This window comes from Rhopalosiphum maidis, chromosome 3, assembly GCF_003676215.2.
Source record: "Rhopalosiphum maidis isolate BTI-1 chromosome 3, ASM367621v3, whole genome shotgun sequence".
Lineage (NCBI taxonomy): Eukaryota > Metazoa > Arthropoda > Insecta > Hemiptera > Aphididae > Rhopalosiphum > Rhopalosiphum maidis.
Genome location: NC_040879.1, coordinates 21,465,744 through 21,487,855, shown reverse-complemented (window position 1 = coordinate 21,487,855; position 22,112 = coordinate 21,465,744). Strand labels below are relative to the sequence as shown.

The 22,112-nt window shown below is 26.8% G+C and overlaps 1 long non-coding RNA gene across 1 annotated transcript in view; it reads right to left on the bottom strand.

Moving 5' to 3' along the window:
* The window catches only part of LOC113557278, a 42,120-nt gene extending 20,875 nt beyond the window's left edge, over positions 1-21,245 (bottom strand). The window contains exons 1-2 of the long non-coding RNA XR_003405582.1: positions 21,064-21,245; positions 5,503-5,630 (exon numbers count right to left, since the gene is read on the bottom strand). This is a non-coding gene — a long non-coding RNA (uncharacterized LOC113557278). The remainder of the gene's footprint in view (positions 1-5,502; positions 5,631-21,063) is intronic.
* Between the last annotated feature and the right edge of the window lie 867 nt (positions 21,246-22,112).

Sequence of the window (22,112 nt, the reverse complement as noted above, 5' to 3'; positions counted from 1 at the left end):
TACCTATATGGCTATATATATACACGATATAATATATATATATATATAAATAAAGCGTTATTATTATTATTATTATTTACATTGTGTCGTCTGCTTTGTCAGAATGCTTGAGTTTGAAAGAGAGGGAAAATAACGTGAGCGTATAAATAATATTATCGTGTATACGGGGTGTGTATACCTATATTATGTTCTGCGTGCATACGCGTCCGCATAGATATCTGCTAGAAAATAATGGCATATTATTTTTATTATTTTATTTTTTATATATTTTTTTCGTTTTGGAGGGAGTGTGGTCTGATTCTTTGATGAACTCTGGTGGCTTTTCAGTCGTTGTTCACGTTACCGGGGCCGGAGTTATGCTTGGTCGCGCATGACTCACATTTTGTTGCACGACGCAATTGGACGACAAAAAAAAAAATAATAATAATAATGATAAAAATAAAAAAATAAAATAATATAAAGTAAAAAAAAAACAACATATAATAATACGCACAAATTGCTGGTCACCGTTGTTGTACTTGTTGTAGTGTATAATATAGTTGCTGTTTTTGTTATCGCGGCGGCAGCGGCGGCAATCGTTCGACATTATTGCGTCGAGGAAAAATGATTAAAGTTAAACTATAATAATATAATAGTATATATAATAAGGCGCCAACACTTGAAACAAGTGAAATACGGAGTAGGTATTGGTATTACCTATACGGAAATCGAAAAGCGGAATCGAGGGCTGTGAAAGGGGTAGAAAGGCTTCTCGGTTTCATGTACGTAAACAACACACTAGACGCTTATGATATTATAATACATATTATTACGTGATAAGACTCTACACAAATATTTCTCAAAGAGTGTACCGTGAAAACTTAAGGCTTTTTATTTTAACTCATCATAATGAAAAAATAAATTTTGATACAAATATAAATATTATTCGAGAAAAATTATTAATTAGGTGTAATATTGTATTTAAATATATTATCGAGAATATTTAAGTGTTTGTTACTAGTCTATGAGGTTTCGTTTTGTTGAACTAGTTACTACTATAGTTTTTATCGAGAAGTAAGTAAAAAATGTTTGAGGAAAGTGTGCCGCAACTTTTAGTAGTTAAAATGTATCGTAAGAAAAATGAGTTTGTGAACCACTGTTCTATGTATGAGTATACAAGGCATTGTAAGTTTACGCACTTGCAGGATGTGGGTTGGCTGGACTCCAGCACGAGCACACGATGTTTTCATAAACGCCATTCAGCAGCGGTATTCGGACGAGGAACGAAAAATTGAAAAAACCGACGGTCATTCATCGACTTAAGAAGCAGAAAAATCCGTTTACTAATATCTGACGTCTAACACGTTTTCGTTTTAGTACACGGTATATGATGCGCTTAGCTGTACTTGTGCACTAACTATATATAATGCGAGATGCAGCCGACAATACGGTCATATCATAATATAATATACTATGTACAAAGTATACAAAATAATATATATATTATACAGTGCCAGTGTCAATGTCACGTACGTCAGCGCGTCGAGGATGGACTTTTCAGCGCCCGAAAAATATTCGCGTCAGTAATCGCACTGCACTTTTATTAGACATTTAAACAGTAAGTATTTTAATTTTTCATATATAGTGTATGATATTATTACGGTATTCCGACTAGAAAACCGTACCTATTATACGTTTACAATACCGATGTATCTATAAGCGACTAATCATATAACATTAGATCGTAGATATCGCATGTGTGCTACGCGGATGCAATATAGGCGTATATCGCGGTTCGACCACTGACAAACATAATATTATATCGTACACGTGTGTTGTTTTGATAGATACTGCATGGTGATGGTCATCAACTATATATAGGTAGGTAGGTAGGTTGCACATTAGATCTCCACCACTACCGTTTCGCTTTTTTTCCTATGTGTATAATATATGCTAGGAACGATGTATGTATTATATATATATAGCAACATATATAGGTATATGTGCATACGCAATTATGTACAAAAAACACAAGTCGTGTGAAATTAATGATATTAGATTTATGTGTACTATACGGTTTACTAATTGCGATATAAATTGCAATTTTTTTCCGCCAAAAAATTATATAGAAATAGTGTTTCAAATCGAATTCATCAACGAGCAACGATTATTATACAGGGAAGTTCACCAATCACCAAGCCTGCTCACTCATTTTTTTCTGAAATTTTTGTCACATCAAAATCAAAATTCAAACGAGTATTTTTTGAATTATTGAACTTTGTATGCTAGGATAATAGTTCAATAATAATAAGTTAAGAAAATATGGAAGCTTTCATGATTTGAAAATGTTGATAATTATTATTAATCCATCAACTTTTATGATTTGTAAAAATAGTTGAAGTATAATAAATACTAAATTACTTCTAATAATTTATATATTTATAAAACCATTTTTAAGGACTATTATATTCGTAGTATTATCCACATTACACACCTTTTAATAATTGAGAAACTACTCATTTAAATTTTGAACTAGGTGTAACAAAATTTTAAGAAATATTATCCTCCTATATACTAAACGATTTACGATAAAAAATGTATTTAAAAAACAGAAATTGTTATCACTACAGAACACTTCTTAAGTAGTAAAGAACTCTCAATAATTTAAAAATATGGTCTTAAAGTATACTAAGAATTTAAAAAGTCAGAATTTGATTAAATTCATTATTAAAGGGAAAAATTAATGTGAGCATACTTAATGAATCACTCTGTATATTATATTTATTTTATTAAACATTCTCTTTTACTGAACAAATCGTCCATCGTATACGTCATTGTCATATTTAGGTATTAATGTATTATATAGGTACCCTGCACCCTACAATACTCATACATAATATATAACTATTTTCTACATTATAATAATAATCACATCATCGGTCGTGCCATCGCATACCCATAATAGACCATCGTAAAATATTTATATAGTCCACATTCGAATACTAAATGTGTTTGATTTGTCAGTCGGAATCTTTTCGTCCACGTATTTACATTTAATTATATACAGGCAATACAGCGATACAACGCATGCATCACATAATATTATGTTATTATAAACCTATCATACCTACCCGCACGATTCATGTCAATATAAAGTATAGACGATGAATAACAAATAATATTATTCGGTTGCTTACTTACTGATAAAGCAAAAATCTATAATTCAAAAAATGAAGAATTTTTTATTTCATTTTGGAAACATTTCATTGATCGTCAAAGAATATGCACAAAAAATCAAAAATGGATAACTATAAGAATAAATACATTTTATACAAAATGTAAATGGGGTGTTTTAAAAAAAAATTCTAGATAGTTCAAATTTAAATTTTAGATATCTCGTTAATCATGGGAATACAATTTAGACTTTTAACAATTAAGCAAAATATAATTACTATGCTCAACTGGTTCAAAGTCGATAACGTGAACACTAAGTAATTACATCTTCCACTTCTACGTCCTATGTAGGGAAAATGATTGACAGTGTAGCTAGTTATGATTTTGTTTATCCAATATTATACATTTTATTAAAAACAATAAATTAGATAAGTGATACCACCCCAATAATAATTCTATTAATGAAGTTCAAAGGTTCTAAATTAATTGATTGGTAATTAAAATAAATTATTCAAAATAATTTTAAACTATCATGAGTATTTTTATTTCTAGGAACAGTATGAATACAATTTAATAATTTCTCTAATTAATTATTATCTTTAGTATACTTTGTATTAACTATAAAATTGTATTAATTAATGACTGATTACTATTTAATTGTCGGATATGATTTTTATTTATTATTATTGTAAGATAAATAAGATTTTTATTCTATCTATTAAATTAAAAAACACTGGTCACTAGTAACCGTTTTTATCTTAATATTTTTGTCACGAATGGCATAATTAATTTTTTTTCATAAGTAAGACTTTATCAAAAAAAAAAAATCATATTTAAAATTCATTTCCAGTTTTTTTTTAATAATAGTTCGTATTTGGTTTTGAATATATAGGTTGACAAAATTTGTCACACAAGTCTTATAACAAGTTTTGTCAATAGTGACTAATTTAGCTATGATTAAAATAAACTCGTTTAATATGCACAATTCACTCACGATTATGATTTTGTGTAATAATAATTGAAGTAATAAATAATATATATATATATATATATATATATATAAAAATATTAACATTGATGAACAGGTTATTATTATAAATGATCACAGTACAAACACATGAAAAAATATAAGTTAAAAAAAAAATACCTTAATATACCTTCTGCAGTAATTCAGTATCAGGTTAAACAAGTTGCAATAAAATTAGATTCAAACGGTATCAAAGTCATTATCAAAGTACCTATTAAAATAATTTAAAAAAAAAAATACTTAAACGTTGAAATAAACATGTTTTTATTTTACTTTACATTATAAAACAATAATGTGTAGACTGCATGTGTATATATTGAAGAAAATATTTTTGTAATAAATATCAAATTATAGGGATAAAGCTGCTGAGCATTAATAGTTTAAAAGTTTAAAGTTCTGTAAATAGTTGATTGAGGAACACAATACTTATTAAATAGCCAAATGTGTATTTCAACTTAATCAATGATTTTTCATAAAAATGGTATTATGAAAAATTAATTTTACTATTATGCTTACGATATATGCATTCTTTCTACGTAATAAGCTTTAAAAGACAAGTCAATGATTTTAGAAAAAGCCTAAAATATAAAGCTAACAAAATAAAAACCAAAATATACTTTAAAATTCATATTTTGTAGTCATAAATTGTTTTATAATGATATCAATACAATTATTTTTATGATAAAAAAATATTGTACCAATATGATTTTCTTAAAAATATTAATCAATAAATAAACTGTGACCACTTGAGTAAAATGTATAGCATAATTAAGGCATAATTAAAAAAAAACATTGCAGCCTGCAGGTATTTTAAAATATAGTCATTTAATATAATTTAAAATAGTTATTAATACCTATGTATTTATATATATGACGAAAATCTTATTTGTATTATTTTATTCATTGTGAAAATATTACAAAATGATTAATTGTATTATGACTGCCGATAGTAAATATAATTTATTTTATATGAAAGTAATTAAATCACAACATATAATATTTGTCTACCCGCTAAAATAAATTATGGATTATAACTAAGTTCAAGTTATAATTACCAAAAAATAACATACAAATGATATTATTATGTATATAATATTTTAAATGTTTTCTTTTAAAATCTGTGCATTTTATTAATTTTGGCAATATATTAATATGGATAAAAACTGAAAACATCGTGGAGTGAAGAAATATCATGCTGCGATGATTAGATTATATGTGTTAAAGGTGTATTATTAATTATTATAATATTATACCCGACAGGTTATAGGTTTATTATATTGCATATTTAAAATGTATAATTCAATAATCTTATTTTAGCTTACCTGACGGTCACCATTCCGATAGACTTATTTTGAAAAGCAGCAAAGCAGCAGTAATCAGATATTGTCTATATATCCACTGACGATAAATTCGCATTCAAATAAATTTTCGATTTTGTTTTCTCAGGTTTCTGAAATAATAAAAAAAGTTTAAGGTATTTTGACTATTTCAAAAGAAACTCATTTTATAAATAAAAATATATGGATAAGAGTAAGACATTACAACACTAAACTCGTATTTAATAAATGTATTACATACTATTTCTTATATTATTTGAAAGACCAAAATAATTAATATTATTTATTCGTTGACATTTTAGACGACAAATAACAAAATTAATTTAATTATTTGAGATATTCATGAATAATACGCATGTTCGGGATTTAATCATCAATATGTCTATGTATTATTTGAACAAATATTAATAAATGTTAATCATTTTTAACAGATAAAATTATGTTTTATTTAAAAAAATTGGTATTGGTCATTAAACGAAAAAACGAATAACCATCATAAGTTCATACGTTACACGCTAAAGTGAAACTGAATGAGGGTGGCCGCTGCAGACTATATTAACCGCAGCGATTGCGCCACTACTGACATTTAGGGCGAAATGACGTCACCAAACTATACTTTTAACCATAAAAATAGTAGAATGCGCAAGACAGTATTCATATATTGATCAATCAAAATGTTACTTATAGTTTTTGTTTTGTTCAAAACACTAACTTATATATGATTTTTGCGTGTTTGACTCAAAAATAACGTGACAAGACCATTTAACCGTATAATTTATTATTATTTTTTTGTTATAGTATAAAAACTGAAGATATATGTATAATATTTAATATACCTTAATATATGAAAAAATATTACTGTAGAAGACTTCTGTGAAAATTTATGATATACTTAGAACAGTTAGAAATTTAAGCATGTTTGGTTTTCATTAAAATAAAAAATATATATTGTATAAATACCTACCTCATATAATATATATATATATGTATATACTAATAATATGTTATTATGTATCAAAAATTGTTATTACATTTATGTATAGAAATATCAAATATAGTTAATAAAGTTCATAGATATTAAATATGTTGATACCTGCACATGCATATATTTTGGTATCAATATGATGAGATATAAATAAAATAGTTATCTCATGGTAATTTTATATGCACAAAAAATATAATGTACTTACTTGTATTTGCAGTAAATACAATAAAATATAATATAAGATAATTGAAAGAAATACAAGCGATCAAAACTAATAAATAAACATCAAAACCTCATAATTTATGTCAATATAAATTTTATATTATTATATTATACCTATTGAATATTCCGGTGTTAAATGTTAATTTAATAGTTAACTAAAGTTTTTTAGTTTTCTAAAGCATTTTATTCTTTTTAATACATCAAATGATAACTTTTAATAAAAAATTATTAATTAAATTATTCTATTTATATTGGATTTATCAATATCAGTATTTAGAGTTTATAATACAATATTATTGTTTTTTTTTATTATTATTATTATTGATTTAAACTTTAAAATATTTACTATTTGTCATCTTAGCTACAAAGCTAAGTATTTCTGATATGTTATGTTATTTTATATAAATTAAAATATTTAATGTAAAATAAGTTCAAAAATTATTTTTAATAAATGGCACATACAGTTTTTACAGAGATGATGTTTACAATATCACATAGGGTAAAAGGATATTGAATTTTGTTTCACTAAGTTATATTATATATATTATGAATATATGATTATCATTTAATAATATTATTCATTTGATGTATTTTTGAAAAAAATAAATCATTGAATAACAAAATACATTGATTCAGATGATGCAAATCTCCTTATAAGGATACTTTCCATTTGAATTGAACAATGACAATATAAAAATATACACTAAACAAATGTCCCGTATATTTTAAATTTTAATGTTATACAAAATATATTAGTATCAATTTTCAATTGACTGTTACACTGAATCACAAAATAGCTAGGTATATAGTTCTTATAAAAATAAATTTTAATAAAACCTATTTGAGGCTGAAAGGAGAATTATATTTGATTACCTATACCTACTATGCATAAACCTATACGTCTTGACATATATTATCGCCAGTCGCCACAGTTAATAAATACTATACAAATTACAAATATAGCATAATAATACTAAAACACTGTAACATATGAATATATGATTGAGTATACAATATATTTGACGCCTCACGATAAACCATAAAAATCAATAGTGATCGAATAGAATTGCATTATCATACGGAAAAGGTAAGACTATTTAAGACTATCATATAGAATCACAAAAACTTATATTATACACTCATAGAAGAATGACCGTATTTACTATCCGTTAACGACACAACTAAATCATTAATATTTACTAATAGCCAAACATCAAAATAACAAATTATATCATGTATTTATGTTACATATGGCCTTATGCGTTGTGGGTTGGTATGGTGTACGGTGAGGGAACGGGAAATAGTTTCGCATCAAATGTCCCATGGTATTACATATGTTACGATAGCTTACAGATGATAAGAGTAAACAACTGGTTAATGCGTTTTGATTGATTAGGACCGTATTGTAGGCCTTTAGGATAACTTTTAATGACGACGAATTGAACAAATTATTTGGTCGTGGCCCGTGGGTAAAAATAAGGGCTCTACGTCAAAGGTTATGTCAAGCGATTGAATTGCTGCAGCTAGGGATACATATAGTCTACGCTTGAGACTAATATGTATAGACGTTTATGTACGCACAGAGATACGAAAAATAGATTGGATTCTAATAGCGGAATACGAGTCGACTAAGCTCGTGTACTAAGTTAAACCTATATTATATTGAGTTGACTACAAATAATTCAACTAGAGGCCAGTTGTACCCGCGGTAATGGTTCAATACATATAAGATTATCTATAAGCGTATATAATTTCTATTTAAAACTAAGATTAAAAATACTAGTCGGTATTATTTATTTATTAGCGCTTAAATCGACAGCACGTGAATACCAGCGATAGTTAAATTATTATTATGTATACAGAATGTAAAAATATGTGCTTATAGTGAAACGAGAAAGGGCCAAAGATAGTCAGCTAGATATAGGTAATCATTATAATCGAAATTGCAGGTTACTAAGTTGTAGAATAAGTTCATAAAATTATGAAAATTAGTATTGAATAAATGAATTTTTAAATGTTAAAATGCGTGGGTTAGCATTGTGCATTCTTTGTGAATAAATCTGTGTCTAATATGTTATCATATAGCTATACACATTTTTTACCGCGTTATCTCCGGCACTATAAAGGTGTTTCTAAATTCTAATATAACTAGAAATGGTATTTATAATTTACGTACATTACAATATATAATAGCTTTAGTTCATCTGATCACGTTATTATGACGCGTAGATACGCGCATGTGTATACAAACGATTCCAGTCACGTTTAGCTTATAGTCCGCGATTATAGCACGACTATACGTCACATAAATATAGGTGCATGGATGTGTAAACAAATGGGCGACTGCACTTTTAAAGCGATAATAAATACACACGTTGTACACCAAGCCGGCTAACCACGAATCAGAGAAATCGCTGTACGAGAGACGCTTGCGACAACGTGCGAGAATCGGCCGGAACACGTCGTTCGTTAATACACTGCCCTCCGAACTGCACTATCGCCGAATGGACAGACTACGCGATACAAAGACGCTCGACCTATTGTCGGAAAAATTACATATGTAAACTGTACATTGCATTGGGCCCCGTCGAAAATACATTGAAATAACATAATTGTAGGGAATATAGGAGCCCGCTCGATAGCCGATATCATATGGATATCAAAGTAGGTATATCGTATATCATAAATGATATGCACATAATAATATTGTACTACATGCAGACGATTACTAAATAATATATCTATAATAATAAAAGAAGATGTTTAAACACAATTGTGTGTATATACTGTGTGTGTGTGTGTGTGTGTGTGTGTGTGTGTGTGTGTGTATGTGGAGGCTTCATAATATATAATGTGTAAAAACAATAACATCTAAAAATGATATCCTGAAATATTATCGCAGTCAAGTTTATCGTTTGTTTTGAAATTTAGTAAGTACACAGATTTAAGTCCTACACTTAAAAATGTTCACTTCAAACTAATTTTTAAATTTCACGGGAATACCGTACCGAATAAGCAAATTATAACTTAAATATTATACATATATAGATGATTTTCATAGCTAAGGATTTATTTAAGCTTTTATATAATGTAGATTATTAATAACAAACTTATTTACAATAAAAATAAGACAAGATGTAAATATTATATGAACCTTATTGGTATTTTTTTTTAAGAGTCTTTACAAATATATTTTGCACCGGGGCCTCCAGCGTTTAAGATCTAACACTGCGTGAGTACCTAATAATATTATAATTGCATTCCATCCTCGTCTGCCCTAAGTCCTGCACAGTGGTGTAGTCGTAAATATTTTTTTGGGTATACACCTAAATTGATAAATGTATAATACGTGGGGGGCTCTGCCCCCACACCCCCCATATACTAATTAACTTACATTTATTTATTATTATAAATATATTTAAATATATAATAATATATAATTCCGTTAAAGCAAATGTATTTATTTATTATTTATAATTTATAAAATTTTCCACTTAGTTTTTTCTAATAGCTCCACTTTCCTTGAACGGTTATCATCGGCCGATCTGTGCTACAACAGCCAACTTCCAACATATTTGGTTTGGTTCCCAATACTAAGAGGTGACCCATTTATATTAATAAACATAAGATTTGTTATATTTTTTATTGTCAATTTAGATCTTAGATCTGAACATATTATGTTCATTAAACATTAAACTAAATCCCCGTTCACATTAGTATATTTAATTCCTGTATTTCTTCATTCATTGTATTATTATGAATAAAGTTTCTCATTCTTTGTACTAGTACAGATGTATTTAATAAAAATCTACATCCCAATTGTTGTATTTCATTTTCCCTGTGTCTTATATATACCATATTGCCGTCGTCATAATTCATAATATTAATTTAATTTTAAATATTTGTTTTATTAAATTAAATGTAATAAATGACAATTGACAAGCATGTATTATCACTTATAAATATCCATTACCTAGTGTCTACTACCTGCCTAATTTATAATGTTTATGTAGTATTCAATGTTTATAGCTTATTAATGATTTCTGATGATAAATAAATAAAACACGAGTAATTTGAAAAATTACGACGTTTGGACAATTTTAAATTTTTCTATTTCTTATAGTTTTATAATTAATCAAAATTAATTATTCTGATACACCAATAATTCTCTTGGAGTTATGAGAATAAAAAAAAATCAGAAATGTTCAAATTATATGTATATTATCATCCAAAAGGTTACGACCGTATACCCGCGTATTTGTTTTATTTTCATTCCTTTATGCATTTAAGAACTTTAGCGTTTTGGGTATACGCCGTAAACCCGCGTATACCCTCCACTACACCACTGGGTCCTGCATAGGTTTTTCGTCTAGTTAATAGTCTATGCGTTACAGTTACAAAGTGTACATTTTAATGTAGCGCTGCATTGAGTGTGAAAAATGACACCACGTTTTGTCTAATACGTGATTACGTCAAACCGTGATGGCCGATTACAATAGTAAGCGGACAAATAAGTCCAAGAACGAAAGAAAAAAAACAACGGAAAAAAGTACAGGTAAAAAGGATAAAAAAAAATTAATAATGTATTTTTGGAATAATGTATAAAAAAAAATATAGGTACTATAATATGTACATGAAAACGTATAGTATAGTAGGTATAGGTACCTATATAGAGACATCAAACAATTTGAATTTTAAATTTAAAAAAAAATATATGGTTAGTTTTGAGAGAAAAAAAATTATTTAAATCATGAATTTTGTAAATATGAAATATTTCAAAATAATATATTGTTTTACTGCGGGACGTACCTATACATATCATAAATATGACGTATATACCAACAGTATTTTACACGAGTACTATGAACATGCACCTACACTTTTACTTCTTACCTAATCCAGTTTCATTTTAGTAATTCTGTTTTATTCTCGTTGTCTGCATAATATTCTATAATTTTTTTGTGCAAATTTATAGTTAAATCATTAATAATAAAAAACACTTTTTTTTTAAATTATTGTAGAAGTTGAATGGAATGAAGCAAGTAATGAGTGGGTAACAAATTAAATGTTCTTTATTTATCTTATTGTGTTTTGAGTACCTTTATTTTTTTTTTTTGTCAGTAAGATGATTGCCCCGAAATCTTTATATCTCTAGATATCGATTTTAAATCAAATCGGAGGAGTTTAAGCAAATTTGAATTTCAATATTGAAATATAATATTTTGCTAAAAAAAGTTTTTTGATTATAATATTCTATATTTCTTCATTAGCTTTCAAACTTTATGTTAGTTTTTTAGTAACTTTTTTTCATTTTCACTTTTTTGGGATGTAAAAACAATGCTTGATTTTAAATTTTATATTAAAAAGATGAAAACACAGAAAATGATCTCAATAATCCACAAGATCACCTATATTAAAGAGCTTCACAGTAGAATTTTTACACCATCAACTAAAAAATGTCCAAGAAATAAAAAATAAATTGATATAAAACCATTACGTTCTTGTTTACCATCCTTTATTGTTATTATATTTTAATTTAGTTTTTTTTAATTATCATGATTAATACTACCCTATTATTAGGATTGAATATTTCATTTCTGGACCAAACTTTATTTAATAATAAACCAATTCGGACTATTTTTAGTCGTTAACATCTTAACGTTGATACATAACACAATAATATTCCATACCATATATGTTTGCACAAATATAATTATCCCTATTATATTTTACTAAGGAGGAAATTCTCCTTGTGACTTCCAAATATTCACTCCGAATTGTATATAAAAATTACATATATTACAATGAATAGCGATTGGTTTTTTTTTCGTTTGAACCAATTTCGAGGTATAGTATTAAAAATTTAAATTTCCCATTTAAGATCAGTACTACTGATATAAAAAATATTGTAGATCGACACAGATAGCTGCTAGACTCGAAGAACGAACGCAATAATTTATTTAAAAACACCAACATGGACTGCAATTCTATTAAAACATTAGAACATTAGGTAAACATTAGTAATACATTAGAATAAATAAAAATTCAAATATTTATACGCAACTACTTTTTTACGATTTCATTTTGAATTATACGATATGTGTAATAACTAACAGCATTGTATTATAGGTACCTACATAATACATTACCAACATCATATTGAGTGATGTTAAAGTAAGGTAAAGTAATTTCAGTATTTTATAAAAAACGGCAAAATATAAGATTTAAATCACGTCGTATAATATACTTATATCGCGATGAGTAGTAGTAAGTAGGTACTGCCTATGTATACCCAAATTTGTTTCCTTACACTTAATTTTACAATGACAGAACAATTTAAAAATTTGTTCAACCATGATAGTATTAAATAATATGTACTATATAAATTATATAATAAAAACATATATGCCATTAAACTATGGCCAATTCTATTGAAGTTTTTTTTCATCAGACCGATTCAAAATGTTATCATCATTATTTCGTCAGTGAGCACACAAGTAGGTACGAAACAACATCGATTACGATTTTCAAGAGGCCACGGGTATGTGTCGTAATTGAATACTAATTTTCAGATTTTAGTTATGGAAAGTTTAATCGTAAAAGGATTCATGAGCATACTTAGACTTTAGTAATTGGTACTTGGATAACTACATTAAACGAAATATTTTGGTATATAATAATAAAAATAATATAATTTGTTCGATAGGTATGTTTATGGATCTAGTATAAAATATTATTTGTATAATATGCAGCGGCTATTTTAATAAAATTAATTTAAAAAAAAAAAACATTAATTCTAATTAGAATTAGTCCTATGTGACGATACCCCGCTAGATTGTTTAGTGAGTTAGGTTTGACCGTCTACATGTTTTCCCGGAATAAAGACTTTTATATAATAATAATAAACGTGATTTTTTTATAGTTGTATGGTCTATAATCGTTGAGTTTGGCGTCAAAGAATTTATAATACATTTTAAAAACTGTAAAGGTTTAATTCTCTCAAATAATATTACATAATATGTCATAACGAACCTGCATTGATTTAAATTGTATAAAATAATAATCGCAAAACAAAAAATATTATTAATCCAAACAGATGAAATAATATCATTTAAAATTTATAAATACCATTGACAAACATCATTATCTCCTCTGATAGATAAAATGTGTCATCGTACGTGACAAATAAGAGAAAACAGCGTTATAATAGCACATAGTATTATTATTATATTTATTCTTTCCAAATCGTCTATAGTGGATCGCTGGAGTTTGAAAAATATCGATAGGCATAATATTATTATTTATTATGATCACGATACACGCGCCTATAATTTTGCCAATATATATAGCAATGGAAATTATTTGCTTACGAATGTGTAATATTTTTAATAATAATAAAAAAATAACAAACACTGTCACTGTATACATATGCACAAAAAATGTTTAGATAGTGCAGTCATGTTATATATACATATTATGATGTGCATATATAGCAGACAGCGAATTAATTTGATTGTAAGTATACAGAGTGCTCAGCCTAATTTTACGTTTCAATGTTAAATTTAAGTATTCAAATTTTTTAAGTAGGTACCTATTAAAATTAAGAGCCTATATTTAGATATTTTATACTATAGTAAAACCACCTATTCTATTTCCAATGATAGTCATATATTTTTTTTTTTTTGTAACTCGTTATAAGCTGATGACGTTTTTGAAAATGTTTATGAACATAAATCGAAATTCAAACCATTTGATTTTAAGTTATTTAACTTTATACTCTAAGTATAATTACATGATCATAATTATAGGTATGAATTTAATGATTAATAATTTTAAAATTATAAATAAAAGAGGTAATTAATATTAATTCATCAATATTTTATGATTTGTAAACATTTTCTGAGCATGATATATGAGTATTTGTTTCAATACAAAATATTTTTTATAATATTATAAAACCATTTCCATTATCCTTAGTATATACATTATAATAACTTAGAAACTACTCGTTTAAATTTTGCTTTAAATAGGGCAAAATTTATAAAAAAAAAAAAATAAATACATTTTGCAACCACAGAACACTTATTAAATACTATAAAACCTTAAAAAAAAAGTTAAATTTTAGTCATTATTTGTTATATTTAAAAATTACAATACTCAGAATGTGAATTAATTAATTCAATATTAAATAATAAAAAAGGGCAGCTGAACATGCTCGGTGAATCACCTTGCAATTTTGCAATTACCTATATATGTATAAAGCTTCACATATAATATACTCGTAACGCTTAGTCAGAAAGAACATATTACTGTATCTATGTTTTATTTCTGTGTGAAAATTTTTTTTATTATATGTTATGTTACTAATTAAATTATACGAGTTGTAAATTACCATTTATTTTTTTCAAACCAATTTTTGAAAAATATTTTTCTACGCATAATATAAGTATATAATTATTATGATCAAAAATTACATGGGTAATAGATTTTATGTCGTATTTATAATTTAATGAGGACTAAACAAAATTTAACGATATTATAATATGATAATATTATGAATATGATATATGAGTATACCTACACATACCTATGCATAAATTGATTATCTTAAGTTTTTTTTGCAACCTTAGCAGTAACTTAAAATACATAATATTATGTAAGTATATAATATATTATATTCGTTCAAAAATTGAAGTGTATAAACGAGGATATCATTATGATAATTTTTTTTCATGAACGCGTTAAATTGAAAAATTCGTTAATTTTTAATTGGTTAATTAGCTTGAATACATTAGATATGTATAAGAATATATATTTTTATTAAATGTTATTCTACATTTCTGTCTAATTAGATATTTTATTTATTTAAAACACTATACACATTAATAATCAGCCGCAAAAACCGAAAATTTTCGAATTACTATACCGTGAAACGCATACGCGGAGCCCGTTTTTTCCGATCTAGAAAGTAAGTGTATTTTTCCTTAAAGTTTTTTTTTTACTATTATTATTATTATTATTTTACATTTGTAACTAGACAGATTCGTCGATTTGAACACCGGAGCATAACATTATCGGGTTGATGTCACGGTGACACGATGTTTTTTTTTTTAGGATGAATGAATTGAACAAATCATTGAAATGACTTTAGTGGACCGTGTACCGAGAAAACTGGCGGAACCGATCATAAGAGACCGGTTTATAGCATTTGTTCACGTAGTAGGTATGGCGATCCACGATGGAAGAAGAGATGCAGTGGGGGACATCATCGAGGAAAACTCGACCGTGAGACGGAATTTTGTGAATTGTATACTTCCTGCCGCCCGGGTGGGTAAACAGAAAACTGCATCGAGTGTAAAATTCGAGTTGGGAAAACGAAGAAGAAAGAACGGGAAAAATATAAAAAAAATAATACACATCCATCCATATAATATGCCTTATATATAGGTATGGAAAACTGACGGCTCTCTAGTTATTTTTCTCTAATAAACCATAGTGTCGTTACATTATTTTCCGTACAGGTTGACGACCCCAGGGTATTCATACATATATATTATATACATAATACATATTATATATAAAGTCGGTAAATTCATATTCTATATATATACACAGACACATTTTTTTTAACTTAACGGTCCATTTAAGACCTTCGCCGCTTTATCCAACCTCTTCCACCTTTCTCTTTCATATACACACCGCATCCTCAATACTTGTATTGTTCATTAATGTGTTCCTTGCATTCGCTACATGACCACAACAGCACAAAACGTATTGCTGTTATTGTAAAAGTATATCATCACGTTATTATTCGTAATTTAAATAACGAATAAACTGTATGATACTTATATTATAGTTTTTGCATATATTGTATAATAAATATACTTTTATGGTTTTCAATTTTTTGTTTTCCGAAAAAAAAATTGACTCAAATTAAATTAAACGTATCCCTACATATTATTGTAATAAAATAAAAATAAAACGGATAGAATGGGTCGGTAATAATAATGTTTTATTATTTCACAAAAATCATGACTCTGTAGTCTGTTGTTACAGGACGTGCATTACTCAGTTGAACCATGAAACCACAAAAACGTACCAAGAAAAGAGGAAGAGAAAAATAGAAAACGTCATTATATATTATGTTATAGAGCTTCCCGTACATATAGATGTATTGGTTATTCTGTATTCACTTTTACATTGTGCTACATGCATGCGTATGTAATATAATAATTTATAAAATATATATTATAATACACAGGATAATTTACCAAGCATGCTCACCCCTAATTTTTGTTTAATAATGCATTTATTTTATTTTATTCCAAATATTCCAATTATCGGAATTTGTATTGAAATACCATATTTTTACATTACTTAGATTTTTATACTATTCAATAAGTGTTCTGTAGTAAAAACTTTTAATTTTCAAATGAGGACCATCCTTTTTTACTATAAATTATTTAAAAGATAATAGGTATTTTTTGAAAATTTCAATGTATCTAAATATTAAGCCAGTGATTTCTGAATTATAGAACATTTTGAAATATGTTCTTTAATGGAAAGGGAGAATTATGGTAATTAATATTAATATAGTAATAAATTAACATTTTATAATTAGTATTATTATATTTTCTTAACAAATAATAATTTAAAGTAAAAATGAAGATTTTAATTTGAAAAAACAGAAGTTTGTATCGACACAGAATATTCCTTAAAATAGTATAAAAATCAAATTATTCGAAAATATGAACTGAGAGTACCTACTTGTGTACTTGAAAATTCTTAAAGTCAGAATATAAATAAATTCATCATAAAAGGATAAAAGAGAGTTGAACAAGCTTAGTCAATCACATTATATATATATAATATATTAAAGTATCTTTAATAGTTATATCTGTATAATTCGAGAACATTTTATATTCTATTACCTACTGATGCGAGACATCTATCATTCTCGGTTGTTTCTTTATTTATTATTTTTATTTATCCAAATACTTATATTCATTAATTTATTTTTCGTGTGCATAATAATTTGTGATAGCTGAACAATACCAATATATCAAAAAAAAAAATTGATTTAAAACTACCTCTTAAAATGTTTAACAAAAAAATATTGATTTCACCAATCACTAATCAGTAATCACAATAAGTAACTACGTATTAAACATAAATAAAAATATAGGTACTCTCTATATAAACATGCTAGGTATTATATTTATCAACTAAAAAGTTCAATCAGTGTAGTTGTAACTTGTAAGTATATATGATAAACAGAATATTTATTGTATAAGTGTTTATACCAAATAAAATCAAATTCCATATACCACATTCGTATTTTATTAGATAGTTTTAATAAGAGGAGTTAGCTACAGAACGAATATTAATAATTTCTGTCAGTCAAACCCATTGGCCATTACTATAGGGCATAGGCATAATGCACAACATACCGTATATATCAAACATCAAGATTCTTCTTTTAGGTGTGAACTATCGGTTATTACTTATTACTAAAAAAAGTAGTACATTTTAAATATATTTAAACAACATTTTTGCCTACCACCAACTGATTATTTCGATACCCGAACAATACAATTCATACAGATTTCAAATAATCAACATTTTAAATAATGTGGTGGTCAATTAAATTTCTATTTTTAAATTTTAAATTGATGTGCGATATAAGTCTATATGAGTATATGACTGTTTTAAATATTAGTAGTACGTATAGAAAATGCATCATGTACCTATTATCTACATTTTAATATTTAATATATAATAAAAGAATACAATTATACGGAAGTGAGTTAATGCTAGTTCAATATTGTTTTTAAGTGCAACTCTCAATGAAAGACGATGTGAAATATGATATAATGTAAATTATAATAGTCAATATTAAACTTAACGAAAATTTATAAATTATTAATTAATGTGATATTAAGTTAGAGTAATTTATAAATTACAATGATGGGTTAGTACCAATTGTCTACCAATTGTATAATAAATGTAGGTATATGAAATTTAGTTATATTTTAATCAGGTCTTAAGAGTTAGAAGCTTATTATTTAAGATAATTTTAAGATATAAATCAATGCACGTACCTATACTACAACAAATATTGTTTTCCATTTAATCGATAATTTAATCACCATCGTAAACAAACCATATTATCTCATCAAATGTAGTTAAGGCAAAAAACACAAAACGAACCAACAAAATAAATGGTAATGCAGCTCCTCTGAGTCATGACACTTATATTTAAGTCGACGTTGTGGATTATATTTTCAAAAAAACAATTAAATGTGTTTATTTTAGACAATATGTACAAACCTGGCAGTTTAAATTATAGATATTTAGTCTTAACCTATTCGTTTGTATATTATAATCATATATACGGAATATACCTATAGACGCCTATTACTCATATACTATAGTAATTGAAATGTGTGCCTGCACAAAACTTATTTTGTAGTTTTGTTTAAAGTGTGATACAATCCAAACAAATATAAAACGCTATATACCTACAGTACTCACTAAACTATCCACAGAGTGAGTAAAAGATGGAGAATCCTCAGTTGAATAAAAAAATATTTGTTATAAGTACCTAACCAGCACTCCGCTCTAATTTAATCAATTTGTAACGTATTTGGAGATAATAGGTATAACTATAAATTAAGAAAAAGCAATACATAATATATATATATAACTGCTTAATAAATAGTTATTTTGCGTGAACTACCTTGGATATTATTGAATAGGTATAAAATTAATTGTGAATTGTGGTTGCAATAATGTTTAAGTATAGATTTGTTTAGCAACTTAGTACGATAGAATAGCACTGACCTTGGTTTCACGATTAAGTCGGATTTGGTTTATTTATAAGGTTTTGGTATTATTGTTATAGCCCAAATCATTTAATTAAAATGTTTTGAACCATTAAAATATAGCTAGTTGTTCTCATACGTCGAAATGAAAAATACTCGCAATGAACACTTATAACAGACATTATATAGACACTATCAATCAAAAAGCAATATTTTCAAATGCAAAAGATAACACCGCATCGTTTGTATGATATCTATACAATTCAGTATAAAACAAAATTAAATACAATTACTTGAAACGGTGTTTTTGCCTGCGGGTACAAACGTTTTACACCCATGTGTGGCTGATACATGTTTTTTTTTAGATGCAATTACAAAATATAATGTAGTAGGTATATTTACATCATTTAAAAACACGTATTATAAATAATTATAATGATTCTAAATCGACGTACCATCGCAAATTCAAATTCCAACTTGAAATAACTTATCCTTAACAATTAAATACGGATAAAAAAAACAATAGCTTGATTAATATCCATCATGATTTTAAAATATTTAAAATATTATTTATTTTTTTAAATATTACAGCAGTAATCACAAGTCAAAATCACGGGGATAAGTTTGATAATTTGAATTTTTTTATTTATATAGATTTCAGCTTTCTTTTTTTATATTTTCTTCTGCTGCAAAGTGCAATAGTTTATTTTTAAGACTTTATTAATTCAATATCTTTCACTGAGTTTAAAATCAAATGTCTAATGATATTATAAATTCTAATACAATAATATTATGTAGTATCTATCCACCCCCGTCACTTATTCGACTACTGTTCATTTATGAAATGTAGGTGTATGTAAAATACTAAAATACATTAAATGTTCCGTCTGTAAAATATTTTATATACCTACCTTACATGATTTTTTTTTAATAATATAATTAAATACTATAGAAATGTAAAATGTTGATACTTAGTTGCATGCTCTCTAATACACTAATTTTCTTCATGCATGAGAAATCACTTTGGCGTAAAATGATTACATTTTTTTCGTAATTTGACAGAACCATCTGATTATCATTTATCATAGAACAATCAGTAGTCAGTACAACAAATAACATAATTACCACCAGAGGATATTTTTGTTTCTATACCAGCACGGTATATCTATAATACATACTATGATAAATTATATTATTGCTTATTATGTTGGACTTGCATATTATATACGTTGTACACATTCAAATATTGCATATAAAATGCTTATGATATAATTTATTATAAGTACAAAAAAATTACGCTTAAAATAATATATATGTAGCGAAAAGTGGTTTTAGAGTGCAAATAATGCATTTATTTATTCGTACTAAATTCAACCGTTAGCAAATAAATAAAACGTACCTACCGCTATGATATACAATAACGTATAGGTACGAGCATTATTTTTATTACTTATAATCATCATTTACTATACTGTATATTATTATAATATTGATATAAATAATAATAAAACGTACCAATAATGTAGTTAGACCGGAAGTAGGTTCAAATTTTGAAAGCACAGCTTATTGACATCGCACAAACTTCAACAGGAAGCGATGCCGTCGTCGCATATAATATACAAACTACAAACACGTATAGGTACACCACGGACGGATATCATTATATACGTCATGTATATTATGCACGCATTAGCGAGTGTGTGCGTATCGCGAACTAAAATGAAATGAAAAGAAAAAAAAACGGTTACTCTGTTGTTATGGCACTATTTTTTTTATTTTAATTTTTTTTTACGGGACTGCAGTTTTCGTAAAGACTACTGCAACTGAGTAGCAGCGGGTTTATGGGTGCTGGTACCTTGCGAACTCGAAAATTACACCGACAGACGGGTCTCAGGTGGCCAATGGCGTTTACCAATAAACAAAGCGAACAGAAAAAAAATTCAAAAAAAAAACTTTGTTCACCGGCAGGTGTGTGTGCCGTGCGGTACGACGAGAGCTACACACGGCTTGTCCGTCATATTTTGAGAAACCCTGCAGCAGTACCTACATATGCACTGCACACCACCTGTCAACACTAACCACCCGTAACTGTACCTTTTTTTATACGTTATTTCTACGGACGTGTGTACACACATTATTATTATGGTGTGTGTGCACGATATACGCAACGGTGTAAAAAGAAAAAAAATAATTATGTAGGTATTAAAAGAATAATATATATGTGTGTACAGAGTGACATAATTCTTAGCGGTATCCCTGTATACATAAATGTTGCAGTATACATGATATTATTATTTATTGTACGTAGTTCATGTTGTTTCTGACAGAACAAAATAATATTATGAAAAATTGATTTACATATCCTAGGGTTAACGTAATATGGATTGTATGACGGGGAGGAGGTAAAGGGGTCATGATGAATGATGACCCTTCACTCGTCAAAACACATATTTTTTCTGCCGTTGGTCCATTGGCACTCGCATATTAAGAACCAATAAGAAAAATTACCTATTCTAAAATTGAATATGAAAACGACAGTGAAATAAAATTGCAGGTAATAATAA